Below are 20,718 nucleotides of genomic sequence, written 5' to 3'. Positions count from 1 at the left end.
GACTCCAGGACAGTCAATAGCTGAGCAAAGTGAATACTGCCCAGAGGTGGTCCAATTAGTCCCAAGTGTGCCAAGCTGCATCTCTGGGAAGGAGTTCAGGAAACCTGATTATCCACACTCCCCACCTCACCCCTCTCACCAAAGCCAGTATTGATGCTTCCCTCTGTTTTCCCAAAGCACTTTGTTCATAACACTATTATAACCACAATACATTGCAATAGAGTTAGCCTGTAACACTTATGTTAGATTAATGTGCACTTCCTATTAGCTATTTTTAAGTAGTGTATGGTTCCCCATCACTGCCTCTTTGGTATCTCAATTGGGAAGAAGTTTTTGGTGGATCTCTTTACAGCTGCTTTGTCTTGTCATTGAGAAGCATTTTATCCCTGCCCTTCCATCCTCAAATGTTCCAAGTCATCAATAATAGCTGAGGCGTAAATCTTAGAAAGACCAAGCCCTATTCTAAGTGCTTTACAGATATTAATTTATTTAGTCTCCACAATAACACTGTGATACAGGTTACTATTATTGTTCCCATTTTAGAAATGGAGAATTGAGACACAAAGAGATTAAGTAACTTGCCCAAGGTCACTAGTAAATGGTGGAATTGGGATTTAAATTCAGGCCAGTCTAGTTACAAAATTCATGCCCTCCACCACTATACTCTATTGCCTCTCACCAAGCAAACCAAGTGGCCCCAGAGAAGGAAACACTGGAGACAGCATCTGAGTCTCCTTGTCTGTTTTGTGTCAATGGCCCATGGACTGGGATTGTGATTTCTGGTGCACAAGAGTCCACAAAGAAAGAAAATCCCTTCCCTTAATCCCTACAAGAACAGACTATTTCTGGAAGGGAGGAGCAGCATTTAACCGCTTACATTTGGGAGAGCAAGTGGTCCATAAGAGGACTGAAAGGAATTGGATTTCTGTTACTTCAGAGGCATTGTGTTCTAACAGCCATGTTAGGAATCCTACCAACTGGATGCATTTACTGTGTTTTATGTCAGCCCCCCACCTTCCTTCTACCTCCTCCCTGACTCAGGCAGATGCAGAGATCTGACCAGTCTTCCTGCCCTCTCCAATCCACACTCCTCACAGCAGCAGCCAGAAAGATTCTTCTCAAATGCCGGTCTTGAAACCACCTTTGTAAAAATTGTATCAGTAGAAAATTATGGCAGTGGGAGATAGCTGATCTAGCCAACCCCCTTTTGCTTTTAGCCTTCAAGCTGCCAAGCTAACTTTGAGAGGCATTTAGTTTATAGTTTAAATTATAATACCCCTTCCCCAAAAGTCCGCTGCCTTTGTAAAGCTAATGAGAGACCACCAGGCTAGGAGGAGAAGAGGAGTCTGAATTCTGCTAAAGCTAGACATAAATGTTACCAGCAATTATTCTAGAGGTCACAAGATATGCAACTTCCCCAGTTACTCCTGCAGATAATATCACTATTGTAGAACCTAATATTTGCCTTTTGAGATGTCTTTTCAGTGTTTTTTTGCATGTCTGACACCCATCACTCCAACTGGACCCACCAACTAGACCCACCCCATCCAGAAGCACTTCAGTGAAGGAGGATCATTTCCCACATCCCTGTGATGGTACCCCAACCAATCAGCAGCAAGCACTCATTTCCTAGCCACCCGCACCCCTTCCCCTTGTAAAACCCCTAACCTCTGCACCTTCAGTAAGATTGATTTGAGTAATAACTTCATCTACTGGCCTTGCATCAATTAAACTCTTTCTTTACTGCAATGCTGTGGTCTTTTTCGGTGCAGCCAGCAGGAATAACCTATCAGGCAGTTACAATCTGACCATGTCACTAACCTTCTTAAACCTTCAGAGGCTCCCCATTGCTCTTATTATGAAGTCCAAACTCTTTAATGTTACTTACAATGCGTTCTCTTGCCTACCTACCTCTCCTGCTCCAGCTCCATTTCACTTCAGTTCCAGCTCCACTGAAAGACGTGCAGTTCCCTGAGAGAAGGCTCATGCTCCCTGACTCCTCCCTGTGGCTGGTCTCCGCATTCACTGTACTGTGATACCCTTGAGGGCATGTTGATTCACTGAGGCTCCTGGCAGCACCAACATCCCCAAACATCCTGTTTGAGGGCAATGCCACAAGTTATCCCAGCCAGTTTGCAAGGTTATAAACCATAATTAGGGCTGGAAAACAGAGTGGTTTTGCACAGAAGTGGTTCCTTCCTGCCACTCAAGAATCCTCAAAGAGGAAAAAGGAAAAAAAAGCTGTGCCTTGGGATAAAAAAGCAAGACCATTGTCCATGAGCTGTAGAAAGTTGTCTGTTATTTGAAGGGCCATGCTTTCTGATTGTCAGTTCCCAGCAATGCTGAAAAAAGCAGCCCAATTCCACCCCTACAAGAGTTGCCTAGAATGGATAAAAAAAGCACACTGGTGGACTTTCATCTCATTAATTTTCCTGAGGGTTTCTCTCTGGCCCCTTTTAATACAAACACAGCTGACAAACCACTGCTGGCTGAGTGCTTTAATTGAGTTGCTGATGGACAACTGCATAATTTGGCAGCCAAGAATTTCCTACAGCTGCTATTAGCGGCTGCCCTGTCTGGTTTCTGATAATAAGTTCATCAAATTCACTCTACACTTCTAAGTCCAGAAATGTGAAGCTATAAACGGCACTTACCACTGGTCCCTGGAATTAGTCTTTCTGTATTTTCTGCAGAATTCTATGCCTCTGCTGCTTCTTTCCCTGGGAAACATCCAATCAGTGTTGCCAGGGCTCCTCTGCTGGGTGTGAGCTGCGGTCTGAGGCCATCCCCTGCCCAGGGTACACAGCTCCATCCCCTGCTGCTACTCAGAGGCTTAGCTCTTGCCATTGCTCCCTGTCTCTTGTATTATCAGTTTTCCCCCTATCTATTGGATCATTCTCATCAGCACACGTTTTTTGCTTCTTCCATCAGAAAGGAAAACCCACCCTTGTTTTCCCGCATATTCTCTTCCAGATACTGCTCCATTTCTCTGTTCTCTTTTATAGTAAAACTTCTCAAAGTAAATGTCTACAATTATTGTCCTCTGCTTGCTTCCATCCTCTCTCTCTCTCTTTTTTTTTTTCTTGAGATGGAGCCTGTCACTCAGGCTGGAGTGCAATGGCACGATCTTGGCTTACTGCAAACTCCACCTCGCAGGTTCAAGTGATTCTCCTGTCTCAGCCTCCCGAGTAGCTGGGACTATAGGCACATGCCACCATGCCAAGCTAATAGCTGGGACTATAGGCACATGCCACCATGCCAAGCTAATTTTTTTTTTGTATTTTTAGTAGAGATGGGGTTTCACCATGTTAGCCAGGCTGTTCTCAAACTCCTGACCTTGTCATCCACCCGCCTTGGCCTCCCAAAGTGCTGGGATTACAGGTGTGAGCCACCGTGCCCAGCCTCCATCCTCTCTTGAACCTGCCCAATTGAGCTTTCATCCTCCCCACTCCACTGGGCTGCCATTTTCAAGGTCAACAATGACCTTGTGTTCCCAAATCAAGGTCAAGTCTCAGTCTTCACCTCACTCCCACAGCCTGTGACACACTTGATCTCCACCCTCTTCTGGAAACATGGACCTCTCCGGTTTCTGGACTCGACGCTCCTCATTTTCCTCCCAACTCACTGGCCACTCCTTCTCAGCCTCTTGTGAGGGCTGTCCTCAGCTTCCTGACCTCTAATGCAGGGGTGCCTCAGGACTGAGTTTGCAGAAGTCTTTTTTTCTCTATTTATTGTCACTCCCCAGGTGACCCATTTGCAGCTCTACTGCACACCACACCCATGTGAATCACACCTAGTTTTCCACCTCCGGTTCCGACTTCTCTCCTGGCAACCTCAGTTCAATGTCTCAAGCATAACACATCCAAAACAGAAGGCTGTTTCTCCCCCTCAGTGCCTTCCTCTCCCCCAGTCTTCTTCATATGGAAATGGCAACTCCATTTATCCACTTGCTGAGACCAAAAGTGTTGGTGTTATTCTTGACTTCTCTCTTTCTTTCATTCTTACTCCACATCCCGCTACCTTCAAAATACAAGCAGATGACTACCTCTTGCCATTCCACCATTCTCCACTAGTCTTCTCTAGTTCAAGCCAGCACTCTCTCCAGGCTGTGCTATTGCAATAGCATCGAAGGCTGGCCCTGTTTCCCTTACCCCAAATCCCACCCCACCTGCCTCTTCACTCTGCAGCCAGAGAGACTGTTCATCGCTGCACCCTGGGGGAAGTTTCACAGCTCTGCTCAACTCACCCTCACCATGGCATTTCATCTCCCTTATAATGAAATCCAATATCCTTATCGTGGCTCATCCAGGCCTATGTGAATTTACCCCAACAATTTCTGTGCTCTAACCCCTCCTTTTCTGCTGGCTCACCCACTCCAGCACCCTGGCATCTTTACTGCTCTCTGAAAGCCCAAGCATACTTCTACCTCAGGGCCTCAATTACTCTCTCCTCAGCCTGGAAAGCTCCCTTTGAAGCCCACCCCAGTTTCCACATGGTTCTCTCCATTATCCACATCTCTTTTCAAGTCTCTTAGGCAGAGAGGCTTTCCCTGGCCATTTTGTCCAAAATAGCCTTCTCCAGCCCATTTGCCCTGCTTAGCCTGCCTTACATATTATCCTTGACAGAATATATTTGTTTGCATGTTTATTATCTATCTCCCTACCACTATCCCCACCAGGATATCGGCTCTGTGCGAGACGAAAGTTTATGTGTCCTGCCACATTCCCAGAGCCTAAAACAGTGCCTGAAACGTAGAAGACCCTCTAAATATTTACCAAGCATGACCATATGCCAAGCACTGATTCGGGCATTTTTACATAAATTAATTAATTGAATTCTTGAAAGAGACCATAAGGCAAGTGATATGATTATCATTTCCATTTCACAGAAGTTGAAGCACAGAAAGGTTGACTATTTTGCCCAAGATCTCACATCTAGTAGATGGCAGAACCAGGATTTGAACCCAGGCAGCATGGCCCAGCACCTGCTCTCTTAACCACCACAATCCACCTTCCTCCAGGAGCTCATTGTCCAGCCTGGAGAAATTGATGAGGCGCCACCATCCTGCCTCACTCCCTGGATTTATCATCCAGCACCTTAGCTCTGACTATGGCTCAGCTCTATTCATAGGGCTCTGTCCTGCCCTAAGAGCTGGTCCCAGCAGGTCCCAATTCTGGTATCTTCATGCCTGTTTTACTCTTCGGTAAAAAGAGTCCTAAGGCTCTGTCTTGTCCCCCCTACCTTGTATCCCTGTCTCCAGAGCTGAGTCCTGCCAGAGCTCTCTCCAGAGATGAGAAGGCCTTTAGTTGTGCCACAGGCTGAGAGACCTCCAGATGCTGACCATCTGGATATCTGGGCAGAGCCTGTTCCAGGAGTCTCATGCCAAGCTCAGTCTGCTTATCCCTTGGAACATGGCTGGCAGCTGGATAACTGCCTACAAAATTAGCCTGTCCACAAGCCCCTACCAGTTCACCTTACCAGTTTCTAGTCTACAGTTCACTATCCGTTCCTAAGTCACTTTCAGTGTGCCAGCACTTCCCATACTTCACCTTATGGAGCCCTATGAAGGAGGTACAATCAAAACCACTTTACAAATTTGAATTTGAAAAATTTAGAGATGTTCCAAAGGTCAGAGTGGAAATGGGAACCAGTCCATGTGACTCCAACACCTGTGTCCTCTCCCCTACTCCTTGCTCACTGTCGCCAGGCAGACCTCTCCCACCCTGTGGACCTGTCTGCTTCCTCCTCATGCATCTCAAAGACAACAGGGGGTAGAAAAGTCTGAAACACATCTCCCCAATTGAATGTTACATTCAAATACACACACACACACACACACACACACATACACACACAGTCAAGACGCAAGCCCTCAGCCAGCAGATGTTTCTGTTCAAAATTAACATTAGGGCATCTCAGGACTATTCATTTAATAATAACAATCAAGTTATTATCTTTGACACTAATTGCGGAAACTTGAACAGATAATCACGCTCAAAACATGAACTTCTCTTATGCTTATTAAAAATCATAAGAGACTTGCCTGTGACTGAGGTCTGAGTCATTACATGCACTTTACGAGTTCTCAGCCATGAGTAACAATCACAAGACTATCAACAAGCATTAACTGAACACCTGCTGTATGCAAGGTAGAAAAGCCCAGTGATAGAGCCCTGAACTGACTACTCAAAGGCTGAGGTTTGAGTCCAAGCTCCGCTATTTAATTGCTGTGTGACTTTTGGTCAGTCACTCTGTTTCTCTGAGTCTTGATGAGAAGAAAGAATGGCACTAGCTGGCCACTAATGAGGTCTCTTCTAGATCTGGCATTCTGTAGAGAAGCAAAAAGACTTCAGATCTCACACAGCAGGGACCAAGGGAAAGTCTATTTGGGGATTCTGCTGTCAATGGAAAAGACCAGGAAAGACTGTTCTATGTTAGAAATAGTTGCCTTTTGAATGTGAAATGCCTGATATAATAATTATCAGAATGCTGGATGGATGGATGGATGGATGGATGGATGGAGACTGATTCACCCATTCATTTGGTCAGGACAGAAATGACCAACCTGACTTTTACTCAGTTTCTGACACTGGAAAGAGTCCAAGCTTTGGAGTCAGCCACTCCTGGATTGACCCCTTTGGAGTCTGCTCCAGCTCTTACAATCAGTGAAAGCCCTGGCAAGTTGCTTAACTTCTCCAAACCTCAGTTTCTGCATCTTTGAAATTATGAAATGAGAAAATAGTTCCCATTGCCTTCATTCCCCAGTCTCCAAAAGACTCAGAATAGATCTGTTTGAACACAATCAGATCAAAGGAAGTAAAGGTTTATTTGTTACTCACCTATCTGAGAAGCTTGTACACACACGGGACTGCTCAGAAGCCAAAAAGAGCCCTCTCATTCACCAAATATTTCCTTTATCTCCCATATTCACCATCTATATAGTTGGAGCTCACCAGGTATTTATCAAGCTTGTACTGAGTGTCATTTTGTGGCAAGATAATGCTAGGTTTTAAAGATTCACAGGTGAATAAATAAACACGGTTTCAGTCCACACAAAGATTCTAGTCTATATGGGGAGATGGATATGAAAATAACACCTATAATCCAGGATATTCTCAGCAGCTTCCATCCCAGCATGAAGCAGACAGGTATTGAATAAATATATTTTGAGAAAGTAAACATCATAATAATAATAAATGAAGAAATTTGCAAGATAAGGGAAGTATAGGGTACCATGGGAACACATGGAAGGAAAACCTCAATCAGATATGTACGGTCACAGATTTCCTTTAGAAAGAAATGTCTCAGAGAAAGAATATGCCAGGCAGAAAGAAAATCATGTGAAAGGCTTTGGGTAAGACACAGAGTTCAGTCTGTCAAAGAACTGAGAGCAGGTCATTGCTGAGAAGTCAGATGCAAGGAGTGGAGAGACAACCTGCATGGGTACACAGGGACTAGAGCTTAAAGGGTTATATGGGGTACTTTAAGGAGGGTAATTTTCCCAAGGGCAGTAAAGAACTGTAAAGATTTTTAAAAAGAAGAGATAGAATTAGATATTTATTTTAGAATTATGCTTCTTAAACTTTAACGCACTCAGGCATTACTTGGGGATTTTGTTTAATGCAGATTCAGATTCAATAGATCTGAGACCCATGGAAATGGGATTCTGCATTTTTAATGAGCTCCCACATGATGCCAATGGTGCTGGTACTAAGATTTTAAAGTAGTCACCCTAGCTAGTTTGGGGAATAAATTGGAACAGAGCAGAACAAAGGAGGCGGGGATACTAGTTTGATAAGTGATGATGAGGAAGTGGCAAATGGAACAGAAATAAATAAGAAGAGATGGAATATTATAAGGCTTTTGTGGGGATGAAAAGGCATGGATGATGCTTCAATTCCTGGCTTCAGCATCTGAGTGAACGAAGGTGGCATTCATCAAGATGGGGCACAGAAGGAGAAGCCAAGTTTGGGGGAGAACATGAATTCACCTTTGTACTTGATGCAATTTTGAGGCTCCTCTGAAATTCTAAGTAGTGACACTAAGTACACGGTTGAATATATAGATCTGAGTTTCAGAAGAGAGTTCTATATTAGAGACATATCTGGGAGCCTTAGGCAGGAAGGTTTTTCATTTTTCCTTCTCCATTATGCCAAAGAGGCCAAAGCTGCAATTTTCTTCTTTCTGGCAGCCTTTGAAATACTTCTGATATTTCAAAGGCTGAAATATGGGACAGGGAGTAGGGTGTTCCTTGGCACTCCACTTCTTGAGTCTGTCTATTACCCTCCCAAGGTCCCTCACAAGCAAGCATGATTGGGACCTGCTGGGGAGAAGAGAGCTCTCTCACAGAAGCTGGTAGGAAGCCCATCCTGGGTTTTTGTTCCGCTGAAATCCAAACCCAGTCTCCTTTACAGAGCATTTGAGGAAAGAAGACAAAAGGACATTATGGAAAGTGCCTGGAACGATGTCTGGCAGAGAGTGGAGGGAGAGAGCTAGATTATAGTCACATGTGGTACCATGCCCAGGGGAACCAGAGAGAATCTGGCAAGACTTAAACCCCAGGGAGTCAGATAAGCCCCAGGCTGGAGCGAGTATGGGAAACAAGAAATACAGATGGGAACTGGCCTTGTTCACCAAGCTAATTATAGAAATAGAGGCACAAGGTTGGCAGAACCAGGCATGAGGTTGCTGCCTGCTGATGCAACAAGCTACTGGCCTGGGCTCCTTGAAACCCCAAGAACAGGACTGGGACCTGTCTGAGAGACGATGGCCAAGCAGCTCTGGTTGTGAGATTGAAAGGGGCTGTTTCACACTTTCATGCCCTTACTGACTCAGCTCCTTCCACTCTTTCCTTTGTCCCTCCACCTTTTTCTTTCAAAAGGCAGCTCCAGTCAGCTCTTCCAAGACTTCCCTAGCCTCTACACTTATGCCTTTGTGTCCCCATTTACCCTGTATAGATGACCATCGCATATTAATGTAGTATGTAACAGTTTAATGTTGCCTCCTTCAATAGATTGTAAGTTCTTCATGGCTATTGTGCTGGAGAAATATCAAAATCACACCAATGTAATAGCCAGACTATTTTTCTGAATTAATACATTGACTTTTATTTTCAGCAATATGACAGATTTGGTTGTCAAAGAAAAAAAAATGGTACAGAACACCTAAAATGCTAGTACGATATTTTTAAAATCTCTTCTCACTTACATAGCTGAGCTGGCATGAGAATAAAAGAAATGTTCAGAGGTCAGGAACAAGGAGAAACCATAAGTCAAGAGAGATGAGCAAGTACTGAAACTGTCATCTTCTCTGGAGTCATCTGTCAATCCCTAGAAGTTTAGGGACTGATTTTTATGGACCACATGAACATGGAAGAACAAGAAATAAAGCCTGGAGCCAGAATGGGGTAGGAGACTAGATTAGAGGACCTCCAAAAAACCAACATACCAGCCTGAGCAACATAATGAGACCCTGTCTTTAAAAATACTTTTAAAAATTAGCCGAGCATGGTGGTGCACATCTGTAGTCCCAGATACTAGAAAGGATGAGGCAGGAGAATCATGAGCCCAGGAGGACAAGACTGCAGTGAGCTATGACTGCACTGCTGCAACTCCAGCCTGTGAGAAAGAATGGGTCCCATTTCTAAAAAAAAAAAAAAAATTAAGACAAAAAATCTATTGTCAGTGTATACAGTGTATTTTTTTAACCTTCCCTACAGTGTGAGCAAACAGTACAAACAGTAGAGATTTTGGCCTTGAATCTGGGTAGAACAGGACCCAAAAGGGGAGGAAGAAACTGTCTAGAGAATTCTTTCTTTTTTTTTTTTTCAATTGAACTATATCAATAACTTTATTTTTTTTTTTTATTTCTTTTATTTTTATTATTATACTTTAGGTTTTAGGGTACATGTGCGCAATGTGCAGGTTTGTTACATATGTATCCATGTGCCATGTTGATTTCCTGCACCCATTAACTCGTCATTTAGCATTAGGTGTATCTCCTAATGCTGTCCCTCCCCCCTCCCCCAACCCCACAACAGTCCCCAGAGTGTGATGTTCCCCTTCCTGTGTCCATGAGTTCTCATTGTTCAATTCCCACCTATGAGTGAGAACATGCGGTGTTTGGTTAATCACAAGCCTTTACTCATGTGAATTTGGAGTTGGAATCTATGCTACCCATGGGGACAGAAAACTCTGAAGTCAAAAATTTCATTGAAAGTGATGCCAGGTTGACTAGTAAATCCCAACCAGAATGAACCAAAAGAAAATCACAGCTAAATGCATTGTATTCAAACTGCAAAACATCAAATTATATTGAGTTTATTGCCATCAAATTATATTGATGTAAATATTTTAAGGAAAATATATAATCAGCTAGATGAAAGGCAGGTTATCTATAGTGGAACAACCTTTAAACTTATAGCTGATGTGTGTGTGTGTGTGTGTGTATGTGTGGTTTTTTTGTTGTTTTTTTGTTTGTTTGTTTGTTATGGAGTCTCACTCTCTCACCCAGGTTGGAGAACAGTGGTGCAATCTCAGCTCAGCGCCAAACTCTACCTCCCAGGTTCAAGCGATTCTCCCGCTTCAGCCTGCCGAGTAGCTGAGATTACAGGCGTGTGCCACCATGCTCAGCTAATTTTTGTATTCTTAGTAGAGACGGGGTTTCTCCACGTTGGCCAGGCTGGTTTCAAACTCCTGACCTCAGGTGATCTGCCTGCCTTGGCCTCCCAAAGTGCTGGGATTACAGGCATGAGCCACCACGCCCAGCCTGATAGCTGACTTCTTATGTAACAAGAAAAGTTGAAAATGATGACACTTCATGGGATGCACCAAGTTCAGGTCAATCCAGGCCAATCCAGGTGGGTTGCATACTCACAGACCTGGAACCTGGCCCCTTCATGTGGCATAAATTGTTATGAAGAAATCTGAATTTTGTCTGTAAATAACCTACAGGCAGAATGATACTAATAATAGCATCCGTTAAGCAATGACAACTGATCAGGCATTTAAAACATATTTTCATTAATCTTCAAGACTATCTCAAAAAATGGGTATTATCATATCTCCAATTTTAGGGATGCACAAATCAAGCCTCAAAAATTTTGAAAAACTTGTCTAAATTCCAGGTCTCCCCAGTGAATCAGGATTCCCATTCAATTCCAACTGACACAAAGTTTCTCTTAGCATCCTTCATCCTCATGTCTTCTCTCTCTGAGCCTAAGGAATCGGGCTATATTGAAACAGGGAAATAATACCAAGTGATAACTCAAATCCACAGGAAGTAATGAGGAGTACCGGAGACTGCAAATATGTAAGTTAACATAAAAGGTTCTATAAATATATTTTTCTCCTTTTTTCTGTTAAGTTCTATAAAAGACATAAAAAGCAACAATTATAATATCATATTGTTGGGATTAAAACATATATAGACTATACCCACATATACACAATAATAACAAAAAGTAGAGGGCAGGGAATGGAGCTATATTTGAGAACATTTCTATATTAAATTAATATTAATATCAAGTAGATTGTGATAAATTAAGATGCATATTGTACTCCCTAAAGCAGTGATTCTCAACTGGGAATGATTTTTCTTCCAAGAAGACATTTTACAATGTCTGGAGACATTTATGGTTGTCATAACCTGGGGCACTACTGGCATCTATGGGAAGAAGCCAGGAATGCTACTAAACACCCTACAATGCATAGGACAGCTTCCAACAGCAAACAGTGATCTGGCCAAATATGTCAGTAGTGCAAAGGCAGAAGAATCCTGCTCTAGAGTGATCATTGAAAAAAAAAAAAAAAACTTGGCCAGGCACACTGGTTCATCCCTATAATCCCAGCACTTTAGGAGGCCAAGGCAGGAGGATCACTTGAGCCCAGGAGTTTCAGACCAGCCTGGGTAACATGGCAAAACTTCCTTTCTACAACAAATACAAAAATTAGTCCTGCATGGTGGTGCAGACCTGTAGTCCCAGCTACTCGGGAGGCTGAGGTGGAGGTGGGAGGATTGCTTGAGCCTGGGCGGTCGAGACTGTAGTGAACCATGATGATGCCACTGCACTTCAGCCTGGGCAACAGAGTGAGACCTTGTCAGAAAAAAATAAAATAAAATAAAACTCAAAAAATTATAGTAAAATAAAATTAAAGGCATTAAAATAATCATTCAAAATTATCTCTTTAATAGGAAATAAGACAATAAAAGAGGAACATAAGAACAAAAAAGACACCAGCAATTTAGAAAACAAATAGCAAAAATGGCAGACACAAATCCAACCCTATCAATAATAACATTAAATATGAATACATTAGATACTCTAATCAAAATGCAGAAATTGTCAGACTGCATTTAAAATTTTTAACTATACACAGTCTACAAGAGGCACACTTTAGATTCAAAGAGACAAATAAACTAAAAAGTTTAAAAATGGAAAAAGATATTCCATGCAAACAATAATCCTAAGAGAGCTGAAGTGGCTCATTAAGGATCAAAAATATTACCAGAGCAAAAGAAAGCATTATATGAAAAGCTCAATTAATCAAGAAGATATAGCAATTCTATGCATACCTAACAACAAAGCCCCAATACACATGAAGCAAAAATTGACAGAATTAAAGGGAGAAACAGACAACTCAACAGTAGTAGTTGATACATTCAACATCCACTCTCAATAATCAATAAACAGCTAGACAGAAAAGTCAGCAAGAGTATAGAGAATTCAAACACCATCATCAAACAATTTAAGACATCTATAGAACAGCCTATTGAACAACAACTAAGTACACATCGTTTTCAAGTGCACAGAGAACATTCTTTAAGGTAGACTACATGCTAGGGCATAAAAAAACATACTAAATTTTAAAAGGTTGAAAGTATGCAAAGTATGCTCTCTGACCACCATGGTATTATATAAGAAATCAATAATAGGAAATCTGAAATCCACAAATATTTAGAAATTAAACAACATACTTCTAAACAAACAATAAGCCAAAGAAGAAATTACAGGGAAAGTAAGAAAATATTTTGAGCTGAATGAAAATGAAAGCATACTATATCAAAATTTGGAGGATAAAGACAAAGCAATGCTTAGAGGAAAATGTATAGCTTTAAATGCATATATTAGAGAAAAGGAAAGGTCTCAAGTCAATAACCTAAGCTGCTACCTTAAGAAACTAGAAAGAGCAGGCAAAACAAGCAGGAGGAAGGAAATAATGAAGATTAGAGCGAAATATCGATGAAATAGAAGACAGAAAAGCAATAAAGAAATATTGATTTTTAAAAAGTTGGTTCTTTGAGAAGATCAACAAAATTAGCAAAATTTAGTTAAACTATCCAAAAAAAGAAGAGAAGACTCAAATTACAGAAATCAGGAATGAAAGGGAGAATATCACTACCATCCTTACAGAAAGATTATAAAGAAAATACTATAAAGAACTTTATGACAACAAATCAGATAATTTAGATGAAATGAAGAAATTCTTACAAAAACATGCTAGAAAATCTGACTAAACCTATAAGTAATAAATTGAATTCATAGTAGAGATCTTCCCAGAATAAAAAGCCCAGGTCTAGGTTGCTTCACTGGTAAATTTTACGTAACATTTATAGGAAAAATAATACCGATTCTTCACATAATTCTTCCAGAAAATAGAATATGGGAAGAGGGGATATTCCCAATTCATTCTGTGAGGTAGTTTTATCCTGATATCAAAGCCAAAGACATCACAAGAAAAGAAAACTGTACACCAATATCCCTCATGAATAGAGACACAAAAATCCCCAACAAAATACTAGCAAATGGAATCTAGTAACATATAAAAACAATTATACATTACAACCCAGTGAGATTTATCCTAGGAATGCAAGATTAGTTTCACATGTGAAAAATCAATTACTGTAGTATGCTATATTAATAGAATTAAGGACAAAAGCCACATGATCATCTCAATCAATGCAGAAAAAGCATTTGACCAAATCTAATATCCATTCTGATTAAAAAGCACATATATATGGCCGGGCATGGTGGCTCATGCCTGTAATCCAAGCACTTTGGGAGGCCGAGACGGGCAGATCACGAGGTCAGGAGTTCGAGACCAGGTTGACCAACATGAGGAAACCCCGTCTCTACTAAAAATACAAAAATTAGCCAGGCATGGTGGTGCACACCTGTAATCCCAGCTACTCAGGAGGCTGAGACAGGAGAATCACTTGAATCCTGGAGGCAGAGGTTGCAGTGAGCCGAGATCATGCCACTGCACTCCAGCCTGGGCGACAGAGCAAGACTCTGTCTCAAAAAAAAAACAGAAAAAGCACACATATACATTCAGACTAAGAATAAAAGAAAATTTCCTCACCTTGCTGAAGATCATCTAGAAAAAACTTACAGCTGAACTCATACAAATAATGAAAGATTTCCCCCCTAAAATCAGGAACAAGGTAAGGATATCCACTCTCATCACTTCCATTCAATATTGTCATGGAATTTCTAGTCTGTACAATTGGGCAACAAAAACAAATAAAAGCGTTCAAGATTGGAAAGGAAAAAGTAAAGCTGTCTTCCTTCACAAACAACATAATCCTGTGTTTAGAAATTCCTCAGGAATCCACTAAAAACTACTAGAACTAATAAAAAGTTTACCTTGTTTACAGATTTCTTCTTCTCCTTCTCACCTATTATATTTAAGTTTCCAGAGACCTACAGAAAAGCCTGAGGTCTATCATTTAATTATTTTTATATTTAAGTTAATCTATAAGGCTATGACTTAAAGGAATACTATTAGCCCTTAATTCAATTGTTAATTATTGTCATTTTCCTAGGATGGATCAGTCATCCTATTCAGTGGTTATTTCCTGAGTAATTCCAGAAAATATACTGCCTTCAATTCTAGGAGCCTAAAATAGCTGGCATTTTTAGAAAGCATAGACCTAGACTTTATATAGTTTATTTATATTTTTCTAATTCCAGGTTACGTTCACAATACATTTAATTTAAAAATATATCCTTATGCCACTTGAATTTGGAGGCCTCTTCAGATTTCCTGCCAAATATCTCACCTGAATTTTTTCCAACACTAAAGTCACATATTTTGTCTTATTTTGTCTTTTGCCAGGAACATCAACACTCAACTCCATTTTGTGTCTACCCTTAACCATGTTCGATGAGCTATTTTCCCAGTGCCACAAACAGTTCAACATTTGTGGGAAATATATACCCTTCATGCTTTTTTCAGATTGATAAAAGAAAAAATACAGGTTACTAGTGACTCAGAAGTGACATCATACAGATCGGTCATTGTACAAAGCTGTTGTGGACAAGTTAATTGTTGAGAAATAGGCACACATAAAGCTTCCGAGTTATCTGCCTCTACATAGAGACCCCTGAGGCTTAGGTGCATGGTCTGCTAGTTGTGGGAAACTATGAAATGTCTCTCTGATTAAATGTTTCTTCAAACAATACAGGATTATCTGGAAAGAATGTCATAGGGAAAACAGTCAAAAGAGTTTTTTTAAAAAGGAGGCTGAAGCAAAGGCATAACAGGGATGTCCAATTATTTGAAGGACTGCTGATATGGTTTAGATATTTGCCCCCTCCAAATCTCAGGTTGAAATTTGATCCTCATGTTGGAAGTGGGGCCTACTAGAAGGTGTTTGGGTGATGGGGGAGGATCCCTCATTAATGGCTGGGTGCCATTCTCACAGGATTGAGTGAGTTCTCACTCTTAGTTCCTGTGAGACCTGGTTATTAAAAAGAGTCCGGATTGGGCACATTGGCTCATACCTGTAATCTCAGCACTTTGGGAGGCCGACTCAGGAGGCTCACTTGAGACCAGGAGTTCAAGACCAGCCTGGACAACATGGTGAAACCCCAACCCTACAACAAATACAAATATTAGCCAGGCATGGTGGTGTACACCTATAGTTCCAGCTAATCAGGAGGTTGACGTGGAGGTGGGAGGATAGCTTGAGCCCAGGATGCTAAGACTGCAGTGAACCATGATAATGCCACTGCACTCAAGCCTGGGTGACAGAGCGAGACCCTGTCTGAAAAAAATATCTAAATAAATAAAAGAGTCTGGAACCTTCCTCCCTTTTCTCTCTCTCTCTTCCTCTCTCATCATGTGACATGCTGGCTCCTCCTTGGTCTTCTGTCATGATTGGAAGCTTTCTGAGGTCCTCTCCAGAAGCAGATTCTGGTGCCATGCTTCTTGTACATCCTGCAGAGCTGTGAGCCAGATAAACCTCTTTCTTTATAAATTACCCAGCCTCAGGTATTCCTTTAGAGCAATGGCAAAATGAATTGAGACAACTGCTATATGGAAAAGGTGAGAAATCTGGCCTATAATCATTCACTTATTCAATAAATATTTGAGCACATGCTATGTGCCAAGAACTGTACTCAATGCTAGTAATACAAAGATGGGGAGAAATGAACATCAAGGAGGAAAAGACATGTAAAACACTTACCTCACAATGTCGTAAGTGCAGCAGTCAAAACAGGTACAGGGAGAAGTGTGCTCTGGGAGGTCAGGGAAGGCTTCCTGGAGGAGGTGACTCTTCAACTGAGTTTACAGAGAAAAGTAAAAGATTTCCAGAAAGATGAGAGGGGCAAGAAACTATAAACAGAGGCATCAGCAGAGGCACAAAGGCATAAAAAGGGATATGGGTGAGGAAATAATGTGATTCCATATTGCTAGGATAGAAGGTAGTGAGGTAGGGGGTAGTGGCAGAGGAGGTGGACAGATGCACAGAAGCCAGTGAGGATGGGCTTAGACTGTTGATCTTCATCCTATCAGCAAGCTGGGAAGTGAACTTATAGTTTTTATCTGTTATTCCAATGACCTAAACTAAAACCTGGGGTAAGGCTATAAATTACAGAGAAAAAACTACTGGGTCGGTACAAGAAGAAACATTTTAGTTAGCTAGAGCTACAAAGCCAAGAAGTTGTTTTACAGACTCTTGATCTTCATGAGTAGCAGACAGAGATATTTGTTAGAGATATAATTAAAAGGATTCTCAGAAAAACCTTTATGAGGAAAACTTTAAAAGACTCCTGATTGAACAATTCTAAAAAAAATATTTACTTTCTTTACTTTTTCTTCTTGCCTTCAAATTTAATTTATAGGAAAAACTTATTTTCTTTTTGGATAGACAACATAGTATTGTATCTTAAAAACTCAATTGTCCCTAAATTAATTTAAAAGTGAATGCAATCACAATAAAAATATCAACAAGCTTTTTTAAAATAATGGAGCCAGATAAGTTGATACTAAAGTTTATATGGCAAAAGAATCACAAAATAGCTATGAAAACCCAAAAGAGAAAAGCTATGAGGGTGGACTAGCCCCACCAGAGAGTAAAACATACTATTAAGCTTCCATAACTAAAATGGATATGTAGCCAGGTGCAGTGGCTCACACCTGTAATCCCAACACTTTGGGAGGCTGAGGCAGGTGGATTGCTTGAGCCCAGGAATTCAAGAGCAGCCTGAGCAATATGGCAAAACCCTGTCTCTATAAAAATACAAAAATTGGCTGGGCATGGTGGTGCGTGCCTGTAGTCCCAGCTACTAGGGAGAGTGAAGTGGGAGGATCGCTTGAGCCGAGGAGGTCGAGGTGGCAGTGAGCAGAGATCATGCCACTGCACTCCAGCCTGAACAACAGAGTGAGACCTTGTCTCAAAAAACAAAAATAAAAAATAAAGTGGATATGCATATTGAAGTATGGGGGGGGAAGTGTTGTAATGTCTGCAACTTTCTTTGAAATGCATGAAAAAATAAGATGAATTGATGGATGAATAGAGAGATAAGAGATGGATAAGTATGTGACAAGGCAAATGTAATAAAGTGTTCACTGTAGAATACAGACAGATACATGAGTTTCACGTAAAATTCTTTCAACTTTGTGTATGTTTGTTATAGTAAAATGTTTTTTTAAAACTGATGCCAAAAAAATAAAAACAATGTGAAACCAGCATAAGAATAAATCACAGGGAAATGTAATGAACAAACTGCAAAAACAGTCAAAAGTATATATGGAAATCTAATATTTGATACAGATGGTATCTCAAATCATTTAGAGAAGAGATGAACATTTTATCAAATGACTTAAGGACAACTTCATAACCATTTGGAAAAAGATTGATTTAGATGCATACCTCACACCATAAACAAGGAAAAACTTAAAACGGATCAGAGACCTAAAATTAAAAAACGAAACCAAATACTACATGAAAACATGGGTGAATTTCTCTACAAACTCCAGGTAGGGAAAAGCTTCCTAACTATGACTCAAAATCCAGATGCAATAAAGGAAAATGTCTATAAATTTTACTATACTGAAATATACTTTCATGTGACAAAAAATATCATAACCAAAGCCAAAAAGAAAATGTTCATAACATATAACAGACAAAGGGCCAATATCCTAATATATTTTTAACTCTTAAAAATTGAGAGGGATTAATGCCAGAAACCCAGAAAAAAATAAGTAAAAGACATGAACAGAAAACTTAAACAAAAATATATTAAACTTCATCCATAATTTTTTTTTTTTTTTTTTTTTTTTTGAGACGGAGTCTTGCTCTGTCACCCAGGCTGGAGTGCAGTGGCGCGATCTCGGCCCACTGCAAGCTCCACCTCCCAGGTTCACGCCATTCTCCTGCCTCAGCCTCCCGAGTAGCTGGGACTACAGGCGCTCGCCACCACGCCTGGCTAACTTTTTGTATTTTTAGTAGTGACATCCACAATTTTTTAATGCAAACCATAACTACCCCGAGATACCATTTCTCACATATCAGATAGATGAAAATTTAGAAGCTTGACAACATATTGTCAAGGCTGGAGGCAAATACAAGTTCTTATTCATTGCTAGTGGGAATGCAAACTGGTTCAGCTCTTGTAGAAGAGAATTTGGCAAATTTTTAAAAATTACATGTGCATTTGCCTAGCAATCTCATTTCTAGACCTTTAACTTGATGATACACCTCCAAACTATATGAAAATACATATATACAAGGTTATATATTGCAGCTTTATTTGTAATTGCAATATATTGGAAACAATCTAAATGCCTATAGGAGAGAACATGGTTGAATAAATTATGGAACATCTGCAACTGTTTAAGAAAAAAAAGTGAGGGCCAGGCACGGTGGCTCATGCCTGTAATCTCAGCACTCTGGGAGGCCCAGGTGGGCAGATCACGAGGTCAGAGTTCAAGACCAGTCTAGCCAACATGGTGAAACCTCATCTCTACTAAAGATACAAAAAAAAATTAGCCGGGCATGGTGGCATGCACCTGTAATCCCAGCACTTTGGAAGGCCAAGGCAGGTGGATCACGAGGTCAGGAGATCGAGACCATCCTAGCTAACACGGTGAAACCCCTCATCTACTAAAAATAAAAAAATTAGCTGAGAGTGGTGGCGGGCGCCTGTAGTCCCAGCTACTCGGGAGGCTGAGGCAGGAGAATGGCGTGAACCCGGGAGGCAGAGCTTGCAGTGAGCCGAGATCGCGCCAGAGCAAGACTCTGTCTCAAAAAAAAAAAAAAAAATTAGCCGGGCATGGTGGCATGCACCTGTAATCCCAGCTACTTGGGAGGCTGAGGCAGGAGAATGAGTTGAACTCGGGAGGCAGAGCTTGCAGTGAGCGGAGATTGCACCAGCCTGGGTGACAGGGCGAGACTCCGTCTCAAAAAAAAAAGAAAAAGAAAAAGTGAGGAAGATCTGTATGAACTGATATGGGATGATTTCCAAGATCACTTGGTAGGAACTGTGATTTTTTTTTTCTTTTGTGACAGAGTCTTGCTCTGTCACCCAGGGTAGAGTGCAGTGGCGCAATCTTGGCTGGCCACAACCTCCGCTACCCGGGTTCAAGTGATTCTCCTGCCTCAGCCTCCCAAGTAGCTGGGATTACAGGTGCACGCCACCAGACCCAGCTGATATTTCCATTTTTAATAGAGATGGGGTTTCACCATATTGGCCAGGCAGATCTCAAACTCCTGACCTCAAGTGATCTGCCCGTCTTGGCCTCCCAAAGTGCTGAGATTACAGGCATGAGCCACGGTGCCCGGCCGGAACTGTGATCCTAGCTGAGGGACAGCCAGCTAACGGTGACCCTACAGGAAGGGAACTTGGGGGAATAAATGACCTGATATTACTCTCCTTCCATCCTCCGTTCTTCTGCACATTCTCATTGGCACAACCCAAACAGAAGACAGAAAGTAAGAGCAGACCATAAAGGTCAGCCTCCCAGATTAGATAAGGGTGGAAAGTGGGCTTGGAGGATTAAACAGATCACCAGCTCACAGGGTAACTTTTCCTCTTTCTAGACATTTAGTTTGCATCTGATTCTTCATTATTACAAATAGTGAACACCCTTACCCAGCAAATGTTTAACTGGGGGAGGGGCCCTGATTTGTGGTGTTTTCCACGGTATTCAGTATATGGTGTGAATACAGGGACATATACACAGTGAACGATGTCACTATTCTCAAGCTACCATTGTGAAGTCACTGGATGAGGAGCTGGGAAGAGGTGTGCTCAATTGGTTCTCACAGTTGATCAAGCCATAACCCACACACCTTTGTGTGTCCTCAGAGTTTTGTCCCCAAGTTGGATTGTATTCTTAGAATAAATTCTTAGATTTAGAATGACTGGAACAATAGATCCAAATGCTTTGTGGGATCCCGTACTAGTCAGACCCTGTAAGATCCTGTATT

The 20,718-nt window shown here is 41.3% G+C and overlaps 1 protein-coding gene across 1 annotated transcript in view; it reads right to left on the bottom strand.

Annotated features, from left to right (window-relative positions):
• Nucleotides 1-20,718, bottom strand: part of PDE1C (phosphodiesterase 1C) — a 692,034-nt gene that overhangs the window by 642,061 nt on the left and 29,255 nt on the right. The gene's annotated exons all lie outside the window — the stretch shown is intronic.

This window comes from Symphalangus syndactylus, chromosome 9 (assembly GCF_028878055.3).
Source record: "Symphalangus syndactylus isolate Jambi chromosome 9, NHGRI_mSymSyn1-v2.1_pri, whole genome shotgun sequence".
In the NCBI taxonomy this organism is placed as follows: Eukaryota; Metazoa; Chordata; class Mammalia; order Primates; family Hylobatidae; genus Symphalangus; species Symphalangus syndactylus.
Note: the sequence above shows the minus strand (reverse complement) of the source record. Positions and strands in the feature narration are given on the sequence as shown.